Raw genomic sequence first — 12,155 nt, forward strand, 5'->3', positions numbered from 1 at the left:
AAATACACTGCTCTGCAAGGGAAGGTTTTTAATTAGACCAACTGGTATCACTGATTTAAAATAGGCAAGTTCTCAGAATCGCAAGGCTCCATTTAGGTTCTTCAGATACTGTAGATATGTCTAGCAGGGACAGCAGATGTACAACAGGAGCAGAAATGTTTAACCTTATTCTTTTCAAGCACCCATTGCCTGACACTTTATGTGAGATTTTTTTAACAAGGAGGGTGAGATTACTCTTAGTTTGCACATGACAAAATATTAACGTAAAAACTGATACTTGCTTCCTCTGATCTGATCTTGGTGGTACTAATTCTGTGGGAAGAGACACATAAAGGACTGGAGTTATTTTAAAGTGCACCACATCATTGGTTAACTCTGTTCCTGATAAAGGTCATAGAGGGAGGATGAAAGAGTGTGCTGTGCCGTGTTATTGTCATTCCTGAGAGTGAAGCTCTGGAGAGCAGGAGATGGAGCTTTCTTGGCAGCTAACTCATACCTGCAGAAATCCCTTGTTGTGGGTGGTGAGAGGTGTGAAAACTACAGCACTTTCAAAGTCAAGGTAGCTGATTCTTTAATATGCCTGGAGCCTGTGTTAAAACAACAGTTGAAGGGGGGAAAGGAGGAGGTAATGATAGAGACAATAAATGAACCTCCCTCACTGCCTTGGAAGTACAAAGGAAAATACATGAGGTGTAGATCATATGCCTTTATCTTACCAATAAACTTGAAGAAATGTTTATGGGATCATTATAAACACTATTAAGCAAGTAAAAGTACAGATTTGTGTTGTGTCCTGTATTGTGATATCTGAAAAGTCAGTGTGTTAAATGCTGCTGGATCTACATTGGTTAGGGAATGTAAGTTTTCATTAACAGTCCTTCAATACTTTCAAGTAGGTTCATGGTTTAAGTGTTGTTATTGTATTTAAAAGCTTATTAGTCCAAAGGACAAAAATTGGGTTCTCTACGCCCAAACTGCAATATGAAGAATCTTCTCCAAGCTGTGGTGCTTATTCTCTCCCCTAGCTTTTGTTAAGTGTAGTGCTAAATCTGCTTGGTATTTAAACACAGTGTAGGACTGGATTTGCAGCTTGAGGTGCAACTTCTTCATTGACGGTGGAAGAGGATCAGAATCAGCTGAAGATACACTGATAAGTATGTTAGAAGACTGCAGTGTAGAATTAGTGAGGGGAGGAGGCAGGTGTAGGAGGACTTCAACCTTCCCACCCTACCTCCCCTCCTTCCCCTTCCCTGAAATGTCCCCTAGTAGGATACTTGCTCCAGCCTCTGGTGTTGAAGTCATGACTCTGTGGCTTTTGCAGTTTTACAGTTTTGATGTCCATGTCCACTTCCATGCCTTTTCCATGTCTTCTTTCCTCAGCCCCAGTCAGATCAGGGCTGTATCTGTCCCTAAATAGAGTTCAATGTTTCCTCTGGTTTACAGTGTACCTGTTTGTCTCTTGCTTGCACACTGTGATTAACTGATAAAGTGAGGATATCATTCACTCAGCTGCAATAAACTAACAGCCAGAACAAAAAAATTCCAACTCCAAGTCATTTGTTTAGTATCTAAATAGATAGGTATCAGCTGCCTCTGTTTGGCTAATGCTTAACAAACTTCTTCGGACTTTTATGGTAGGAAAACAAAGGCATGTCATGTCACCACGCCTTTGTCACAGGGACACATTACTCCCACCTCAGGAAGAATTCTGCCCTAATCAGATACTTTCTGTTAATAATTTCAGAGCTGGCATGCAATATTCTTTCAGCCCATTTTAAGACTGAGTTAGAGGCATGTTCACCTGTCCTGAGGAGCTGGGTCAAGACTTGTTGGGAGTGCAACTGCGCTCTGCAAATAGAGAAATCTGCATTGGTAACAGGGGCACTAAAGAGCTGTGTGTGATGTTCTTGCTATGGCTGGTAGGAGACATCACCTTTTGCCCCATATTCTCTGATTCTTCCTTAAATGGCAGCAGAAAGCAGGAGACAGCAATTGGTGTTTGGACTTGTAAGCAGTGGGACTGTGGTCATTCTTAGGCCATTCAGCGTTCTAGGCAATTGCCTTCTGTTTGGGTCCAAAGCTGCACACTTGATGCTGATCTGAAATAAAGTACTTTTTTGCACAGTGGTCAGCTTCTTCTCCATTACACTGATGCAAATATAGAGTAACGCACAGAAGTTGATGAACTTATTCTAAATATATTTCCCTTAAAGTTTGCACAGCTGTTCTTCCACTGATGTTCTTCTCAGCACCTTCTGATCTCCTGCATTTTGTGGCTGTGTTTGGGATATGTGCATCTAGTGCTCCAGATCCTCATTAGTATAAGTTGGATTAGCTCTTTATCTTTTATAGAGTTGCAGTGACTTACAGGGTCTTCAAAATACAGGAAGAGGAGGATGTTAAAAACCATTTCCTCAAACGGTTCTGATGAAAAAGCATTATTAAAAAACTGGATCCCAGTGTTAGTGTAAAAACAGATCAAATTCCAGATTCAACCTTCATCTGGAGTTTTGCTGGACTGTAAATCTCCCTCCTCTCAATTGTGAGCACTTTCTCTCCAGTTCCATGTGATTCACCTTTGTCATTGTAAAATACACAACTCAAGAGAAGCAAGACTGACATGGAGGAGTTGCAGATTAAGATGCAGCTTGGTAGTTGTATTTTAACAGATTACTGTAAAACAAGAACAAAGGGATTTAGCTGGCTTTATTCCACAGAGTAGTGGTGCTTATTTTGGTCTTAGGCCATCGATGAGTCACAAACATGAATTTTGTGCAGCATAAAAGCCCATTATTCTTTTTTCCCAAATTCTGTGAATTAATTCAAGTAACCTTGTTTGGGTGTGATGGATGGCTGTATCACATAACCAGACTGCCACTGCAGGGAAGAGGTAAGGTTTGTAGCAAATTGCTAGGAGACAAAGATCTTTAAACCACTAGCACTATCTAGTCATTTAGACTTACTAATGAGTTGTATGGGACTGACAGGATCATGTTGTTGTGACAGTGGGAGGTGAGATATTTCTCGTACTGGAGGAAAAGAACATTTTCTTCCAGGCAGTCATCATCACAGCTGTCTAGCTTGGGCATAAACCGGAAGTGTTTCATCCAGGTGCTGACATAAGTCCAAACACCAACCTTCCTGTGTGCAATCAAGCATCAAGCTATTGTCCTTGTGCACCTTAGAATACTTGAGGGGTTTGGGTTGCTGCTTTCTTTAAATTTTAATAATTATATTTAACTTTGAGGTAGGCTACAATAACCATGATTAAAGCAATTGTTCTGCTCAGCTGGAATGATTTCTGATCATGCCCTAGCACAATGCTGCAAGATTTGAAATGCAAATATGTGGGAGGGAAGAAATGTTCTTTCAATAACTTTTTTATTTCTATTGGAAGAAAACAAAAAGTTCTTTATAAAAACCCAAGCTGAGGTCAAATATAAGCCAGCAATTTCTCATAAATATTGGATCTTGCTGGTAATGAGCATCACCTACCTGTGTGGACAGTTTAGGGTTTGGTACTTAAATCCTGAATTAGGAGTGAAGAATTAGTAAATTAGCTGTTTGCATCAGAACTATTATCCTCCCTTTCCCCTTTCTGTTCTGTTCCTGTCCTGTTATCATTCTTCAGTCTCTGGATTCTTGGATTTTTTGGTTATTTTTGCTCTTATTCATTTTAACCAGTGAAGCATATTATGCTAGGACATAGGCATACTTTCATGGCACACTTCAAATCTTTTTTTGATCAAGTGTTTTCTTGAGAGACTGATGATTGATTTAAATATTGCCACAAACATTTTCTAAACGAAGCTGTCAGAACTGTTACAATGGAAGACTCTGTTTTTATGTCACTGCACTGTGTGTATTCATACTAACTAAGCTGCATGGTGGTATCACTTCAAAGCTCTCCTTGGCATTTGGTGTGATTCATTGACTGTCAATATGGTTGTTAGAAGCAAACTGTATGTTTTTGCTTGAGGTCATATATCCAGTTTCTCTCACATTAAATCAAACTAAAATAAATATAGCATATCAGGGTGATAGAAATTGAGATGTTTTGGAGACTTCCACTAATTTTAGAAGTGACATTGAGCTTGTTCTGTCAGGTATTTCGATCTGCCTCTACAAAATATCTCAAAAAGATGTCCCATTTTCTTACCTACTATAATCCTGTGTTCATGTTTGTCTTCACAGACACATCCATATAAAGCACAAAAGGTGTAAAAGTGCTTTTTGCAGAAATATGGGACAAACTATCCAAAGGACAATAACTAAAATGATGAACAGACAGAATGGTATTGGCAATTAGCCTGTTGTTTTCTTTTGGGATCTATTACTTACTGAGTTGGTGGGAGGAAGAATAAGTTGTGTGGGGGAGTGGTAACAGCTTCAAAGTCCCGTTTTCATAGAAAAAGAAGTGCCAGTAGAAGGCAGATATGCTTAAAGTCATGCAGGGAATTGACCAAGGCCTTTCTGAGCTGCTGCTACTGCTGAGACAGATTAATGCTGCCTTCAAATACTGATCATTCTGGGAAATAACCAAGCAACCCATTAATTAGCAGCTTAGTTGATAATTATAATGTGGGTTTAGTTTTACAAAGTGTGGGTTTGTAGGTTTCATTTACAACATGTTGGGCTTCCCAAGGAACTCGGGAAATTGCTACACTAAATACGGTAAGCCAGCCAAAGTACCTTGGATAACTGGCGTATAATCCAGGCTATTCTACCTGCATAGCTGACTTGCACTTCAGTAGAGGCTACATGCTTAGGCATGAGCACAAAATGGATAACCAAGATTAATGCTTCAGGTGATGGAGAAAAATGCTACCCAAAGGAATCCTGAGTTTAATAGATACACGATTAGGTTCATGTTCTGATTGACATCAGTAGCTGTAAGGTGGTAGCCCACAAAATAAGCTTTCTTTCAATTTACATTTCACCACGCATAATGGAATCGGTCAATGTTCATCGTGTGATTCTTTATGTTTTCCACACACACTGAATAGTGAATAATTTATAATGTACTTTCAATTAAACTGTGAATTTCTTCTGTTTGGTCAGGTCTAGATCAGAGAATTGTCTAAACTTAATTTAAAGTGAACAATGAGAATAATGCAATAGCATGAAAGGAAAGTTTAGTTTAGCGCAAACCAAATAAAAACTGTATGCCTAAACCTACACAAGAACTAAGAAATAGTATAATAGTTGAAAGATATTTGCCTATATCTACAGGCACCTCAGAGAAATATTTTGCAAAGGCATATTGCCATCTAGTGTTAAACTCTCTACTATTCATTGTACTTTGGGCTACTGTTGTTGCAGTAGATTCCTGACAGACACTTTTGTAAGAATCATTGGAAATCCAGTAATATATTGAGAAATGCAGAACAGCATCACTGCAGCCAGATGGCAGGAACACATGACGACATTTCCAAATTTAAATAAAGTTCAATGATTTTCACTCCTATTTCAGGGTTGCTGGCAATATGAATTTAATCTCCAGAAGGAAAAATTTTCTTAAAATCGGTGTCCAGTTCTTTCAACATTGTGAGAAGCAGTGAAAAAGCAATGTAATGGTTTTTATAGACTTGTAGTATTAACTCTTAAATAATTTTCTTTTTGTCTGTTTTCATTTGTGTTGTCACAGGAATTCAGTATCTTTGACAAGAATTCAGCATCTTTTTAGAGAAAGAAGTGTCTGGATTAATTTTACAAAATGAGAGAATTTAAGTGGCCACACAGATCAAGCTGGGGTAATGTAGCTTCTTCTCTTCCTCTTTTCACATAGTTTGTGGGGTTTATTTCTCCTTTTCTGTGCACCTCAGTTCTGAGATTTACTTGTGATGTGAAACAGAGAAATTCTGTGTAGTTTATTTTTTATGGTATTCATAGATGACATAGCTTTCACATCTCTCTTTCCATGTTTTCTCTTAACTTTGGACTCACCTGATTCTTAGCCATTACTTCCAGATAATGAACTGGAGATTAGAATTTTATCAGCTGGCTCTCAACGCCTCCTCTTAGAAAGGAGTTTTGCCTCTATGACATCCTGCTTTTATAGCTGTATAAAAGTTTGCTGTGCTTCAGAGATTGAAGCTGTAATTTCCTATCTGTATGACCTAAGTTTACCTAGAAACAGTATAACAAAAGCTCTGATAGATTCAGCAATGTTACCTTCTCTGTTAAGATTTTTTTTTTTTCAGATGATGGGAGGCAACAGTTTTCAACCATTCAGACCAACATGTTTGCAGGGAACATTTGTTCAAAGGTGTTGGGTGTGGGAAGGAAAAAGAAGAAGTTTATTGTGTATTTCATCATCTGTTAACCTTGGAAAGGTAAAAGTAAAATGGAGTTTTATCTATTTCCTAACTACGTACGTATAACTTAACTATTGGACTGCTAATACAACTTGCTTCTTTACATATTAAGGATGAGCAATTGAAGAAGCATAAGAAGCTTTCTTAACTCTATGAACACATTTAAGAATAGCAAGTATATCTTCTGTTCTTGCACCCGGACAGAATTGTCCTAGTTGAGTTAGCAGCATCTCTTGTGCTTGCTATCCGTTACAAAACCAGTTTAAGGAGCCGGTTTGGTTTCAGATAAAACTTTGTTCTTCAAAAATCATGGCTGCAATACTATTTTTTTCTCATACACTGCTATATTCTGTTTGCTTGTCATTATCTTTTGATACATAGCTCCATTCCTCACTTACTTAGAAATAACATTTGTTGATTGCTAGGTTGGTCATTTCTGGCAGATTTCATAGCGCTTTCTTCACATCCTGTCAGTAATGGCCTAACATAATTACTTTCAAGACTTTTCTTTATTTTTTCCCCCTTCATCATCGCCTTGTGAAGCAGAGAATATCTAAATCTACATCCTGCTGTTTAAATGTTAGTTTCCTGGAAACAATATTTTGCGACCTAGTGGAAGGCTTAGTATGGCTTAATGTGTCTCTAAACTATTACTAATATTCTATTGGAAATCTATATTTTACTGAAGTCACCGTATCACAGACACCAAGTTTTGATAATGACATAGGCAGTCTTGAAGATTTTGGGAAAGTTGCAAGTAAATGCAGTTTTGGGAATGATATGAATGATTTCCCTTTAAGCAAAAAGGAAAGGAAGAGATCCCATTGGTAGATATCCTTCTGCTTTTATAACTGAGTTTCCATCCATCTCTGAATCCGTGAGACAGACACAATGTTCTGGGACTAACCAATGTTTTATAATGGCTCCAGATTTATTTTGTAAGTGACGCTACTATGGAGTAGTACCTGCAGGACTGTGTTACCATGAGGTGTTACACACCAAATAGTTACAGAGCACAATATTCTCTTGGAATAGTAAATCAAAATTCTCCGCAGGGGTGACTTGAAAAGAAACTAAAATGTTAGCCCATCTATATTACATACATTTACACTGAGCATGCCTTTTCTGGTATCAATTAATTTCCTGGAGACATACAATAGAAGGAACTATGTAACGCTTATTTCATGCTGGTCCCCATTCACTCAGAAGTTTTAAGTGTGATTCCCCAAAATGTTACGTAAACTCTCCTGGTTTATGTATTGTGTATACAATGCAAGCCTGTTCGTATAGTCTGATTACATGTATTGAATATGCATTAAAACAAAACCACCATGAACTGGTGACCTCAGAGCCTGTGGCCTCTTATGACATCTTAAACAAGGTTAACATCACCCCTAATGTGAAACCTCTTTGTTTATGCACAGAAGGATAAAAATCACCTACCAGAAGGGATTTGTAAATGTATCACTGAGAATGTGTGTTTCCCTTGCTTAAATACCTAACAGGAAAGGGAAAAGCAAGAGAAGTGAAGAAAACACAAGATGTATCAGGCACTGCTTATGAACATTGAAATCTCTTGCCTTTGAATAAGCAAAAGAAAAAGCATATTCCTGGTACACAATATGCTGGTACTTCTGCGTGTTTATAAGACCGTAATTCCTAACCAGTCAGCTCTAATGAGACTCAAACAGTATGTCTTGATGTACAAAAGAATGTGGGAGACCTGTGGCTTCCCATGGCTCTGATCAGAACAAGAAAATTTTACTGAATTTGTACTCCTTGAAATAAAAAGACTGTACAATGGAAATCTCTTGGAGGAATGTAAAGTCTGGCTTGCAGCTCTGACTAGGCAATAGTTTATTTTACTGTTATCAACTTCCTCTCAAAAATCAAGGGCAGCCTTATAAACTCTTCATGCAAATACTTTTTTCACCTGTTTTTCCAGAAAGTGTAATCCTCTTCACAATATTCTATTGTATTGAATAATTTAAAAAAAAACAAAAAGTGAAAACCAAAATGAAATTTTATATATGAGATACAGTGAAAAGGTCTTTCTAACTTTTACAGAGCTCTTGAAATTTGAATGTTCATGTTCACTGCCATTTAATAAGGGCTGAAAGATGTGGGGCTGTTTAGACTAAAGACGACATTACAATAGTCTTCACATATTTAAAGGCTGCCGCTAAGAGGAAAGTAGTAATCGTCCCCATGCTGGGAAAGAAAAGAAACATAGGCTGGAATTGTAGAGATGCAGGCTGAGCTTACACATTAGCACAAGCTAAAAATAAGGAGATTGAAGCACTGCCTATGGAGACTGTGAAATTTCCATCACTGAAGATATTTAAAAGTGAGTTACATGAATCTCCACTATAGGAATATAGTTATATACCTGCTGTGTGGAATTGGGAATAGACTAGATGACCTCTTGGTGTCCCTTTCATGCCCATTTTTCACCAATTTTATGATTCCAGAACAAGAATGTCTTGGGATGTACTATTTACTAATAATTACTTTGAAGGACCAGATACTCTTTTGGGACTGAAATTTCTAGCAATTAAAAACTTGGTATTGGGTCTGGATAGCAGAAAATAGTTATATCCTCCTGTCCTTAGAGACAACTTTAAAGGACCACCTCCTGGGTGCTTTTAATTTCTATGCATTGCACAGTAATTAATGAAGTTCAGTTTAAAAAATTGAGTTCATTTTCACCTGTTATTTATCACCTGATATTTAACTCCGTTCTGCCATAGTACTGTTGAATAATTGAAGCTAATGAGTTGGTTGAAGGCAGTGAGACCAAATTCAAAGTATCAAGACCACTTACTAGCCCCTCCCCCCAATGCACACAGGTATAAGATTACATTACCTGCCTTTTTTTTTTTCTTTTGAGTTATATTAATGAGGCACAACCTGGATGGTTCTGTAAAAATTAACTTTGTCTTCAAACCCCTTGCCAATTGCCGTCATTGCGATTTTGCCGAACACTCCAAATCCTTTCCGTAACCAAGGCTTCTGCAGTCAAAGTGTAAAAGATGGCAGCATGGCAGGAAAACACCTAGCTAGTTGAAGAACAGCTGTCACATGGAATTGATGGGCATTAACTTCACACTGCGCACAAAAGCATGACTATTTCTGTTGCCTACTAGCTGCTGATTTTGGTACTGTCAGGCTTGTAGTAGAACAGATACTTTCTCCTCAGTCAGAAAATGGCAGGAGACTGAATGAACTGTCTGTAGAGTGATCTGTAGTATTCTGGAGAAATTATTTTTGTGGGTGAAGCCCTGAACTGAGTTGCAGGACACCTGGCTTCTGTTTAAGACCATGCTTGACTTCCTGTATGACTTCCTACATGAACTTTAGGGTATATCTAAAAATTGCAGCACAATGCGGAGATAATGAATTAGCACTGATCTAGCTATTCCATATACCAGAAACAGTACAGCTATATGACCACTGTAATGTTATAATCTGTCCCCAGCAGTGTCAGTTGTAGCACCCTGTGATGTCAGTGCAGAGCCTGCTCTGGTAACATGGAGTTATGTATAGCTGCCTGAGAAGCCGAATGAATGAGCTGCACTGGGGTTCTGTGATACTGGGACTGAAATCCCTCCAGGACCCAGCCTTGCTGCCTTGTTACTGCTAAAGTTTCAGCATGTGTATACCTTTTTCTGTCCGTGCAGGTCTGTCACTACTGGTGAGATAATTAATTTAGAAGAAGGGCAGTAGGAAACATGCCTCCTCCATTTTCTAGTTCTTTGCCCTGATCATTGTTCTTTGCATTTTAACTCAATATTAAACTTTTCTAGAAATATAACTTCTTTTTTAAAGCCCAAAATGTAGACTTTTCTGGATAGGATTTATACAGTACTCTTCAGGAAGCATTTGCTCCTGTAGATATCTGGAGCATAAGGTGATCACCAGTTCAGATCATAAAGAGATGTGTCTCCATGGTATACTATTGTATGATTTGAGACTGTTACTTAAATTTTATATCTTTTTTTTTTTTCCATTTTAGACCATTTTAGTTTTCATGACTGACTATTACCAGGGAATGCTGAATTTTAAGTTGTCTGATGATGCTCTTCACTGCCAATATCTTTCTACTGGGAGAATATTTCTGCTTCCACTCATGTGGGTAGTACTTGTATTAGCACTACAGGTAAGACAGCACTGTTACAACAGCCATTGAATTGGTTTGAATGAAATGTCATATTTAAAGTCCCTACCATACTTCTGCAAAATAAAACCTGAGTTAGTATAAAGATCTTAAATATAAACCCAACCTTATTAAGAAGGATAGGATGCTTCAACTGTGTTAAAAAAAACAAACCCAAAACATGGAACAACCCCCATCTCAATAAATGCTGACCTAACTTTCTTCCCAGTTCAGGAATCATATGTGAATCCACAGATGTGTAGATACATGGCACTGAAAGTGTGCTTTGTCTCTACTACCTTTATGCTAAACATTTCTCCATCTCCCCTAGTGACACATATTTCAAGGACAGGCACTATTGTGTAGGTAGTGGAGTTCATACATGCAATGCCTTTTACCACTTACACACAGATAATCAAAATCTGCTGCCTATCCATCCTTATCCTTGCATTCTCAGAGACAGGGAAAACCCTTTGGATTTCAAGTGCAGAGATTTCAGGCTGGGAAGCAGTTCAGCCTTGGGCTTCTTTCCAGTAGTACTGCCTGGAAGGCAGCACTGAGAGGCTTGTGTTCCCTAAGAGTGGAGACGGCCAAACTTTCAGTCCCTGTGAGCCACAGACAGATTTTCCTGTGGCAAAGAGCTGCAGGATGCGTATCTCAGAAACTGGAGAGCTCTGGGGGTGTTTCAGAGGGAAGGGACAACAGCTCCCCACTAAGGATCGCACACTTTGCTTGTGGGAAGAAGTAGACTGAACATGCAGCTGGAAGGCACGCTTTCTCAGCGCTCTTTGTGCCAGAAGCTCATGCTGATTTATTTCTTCACATAGTCAGGGGTTTGGATAAACTTTGACCCTTTGTGTTCATTGCTGCTGATTAAAGAATGAAGTTTTGGCCTGAGACCCTTTTTGCTAATAAATATATTGATTCCTGAAAAGAAAAAGGAAGTTTGCTGATCCTAAGGACTAAAAAAATTTCCTTCGGGTGAACACAGCCCTGCTGCATGAAGAAATGTCAGTCACATCAACAATGTGAAAATACCTTGGAAACTGTGACATATCCAGCTGTGAAGCTGTGGGTGAAACTGTAACATCTCCTGCTCAAGGGAGAAAGGCAGTTAAAGAAATGGCTATTATAATAGCCAACAGTTTAAGCAAAGGAAAGGTCCTTTCAAACGCTTGATCTTCATAACACTCTGGCCAGATGAATGGCTGAGAGTGCATATTGGATAGACTGGCTCAATAAAATGGAAATCATAACAGCTGTTCAACGAAGTATTGGGTTTGTGTAACTCCATTTTCATAGGAAGAACTCCAGTTAAATGGTAAAAAAATTAGAGCTCTTGAAGTATGGATGTCTGTAAACTATCCATTTATCTGTGCAAACAGCTATAGAGTAGGGTTGGAGGGCCAAATTGAACATGTGAGATTTGTATGCTATAAAATTGCTTCATGGAGGTAGTTTGTGCAGTGCTTGAGATGTTCCTCTTTATATTAGTCAAGGAATCATTAACAAAAACCAGATGAGAGTGAAACTCATAAATCAACTGTTCCGTCTTACAGTTTGTCTGATCTCTACTACTAATTTTTTCTCAATTTTTAAATTATTGTTAGATGCATCTGGCAAAACTAATCTGACAGTTGGTAGTAAAGTTGTTTCTTTTCTGAGACATATCTGTACTGGTT

The 12,155-nt window shown here is 38.3% G+C and overlaps 1 protein-coding gene across 1 annotated transcript in view; it reads left to right on the top strand.

Moving 5' to 3' along the window:
- CPNE4 (copine 4) overlaps positions 1 to 12,155 on the top strand; it is a 358,320-nt gene that overhangs the window by 57,425 nt on the left and 288,740 nt on the right. The gene's annotated exons all lie outside the window — the stretch shown is intronic.

The sequence above is a fragment of the Balearica regulorum genome, chromosome 2 (genome assembly GCF_011004875.1).
Source record: "Balearica regulorum gibbericeps isolate bBalReg1 chromosome 2, bBalReg1.pri, whole genome shotgun sequence".
Lineage (NCBI taxonomy): Eukaryota > Metazoa > Chordata > Aves > Gruiformes > Gruidae > Balearica > Balearica regulorum.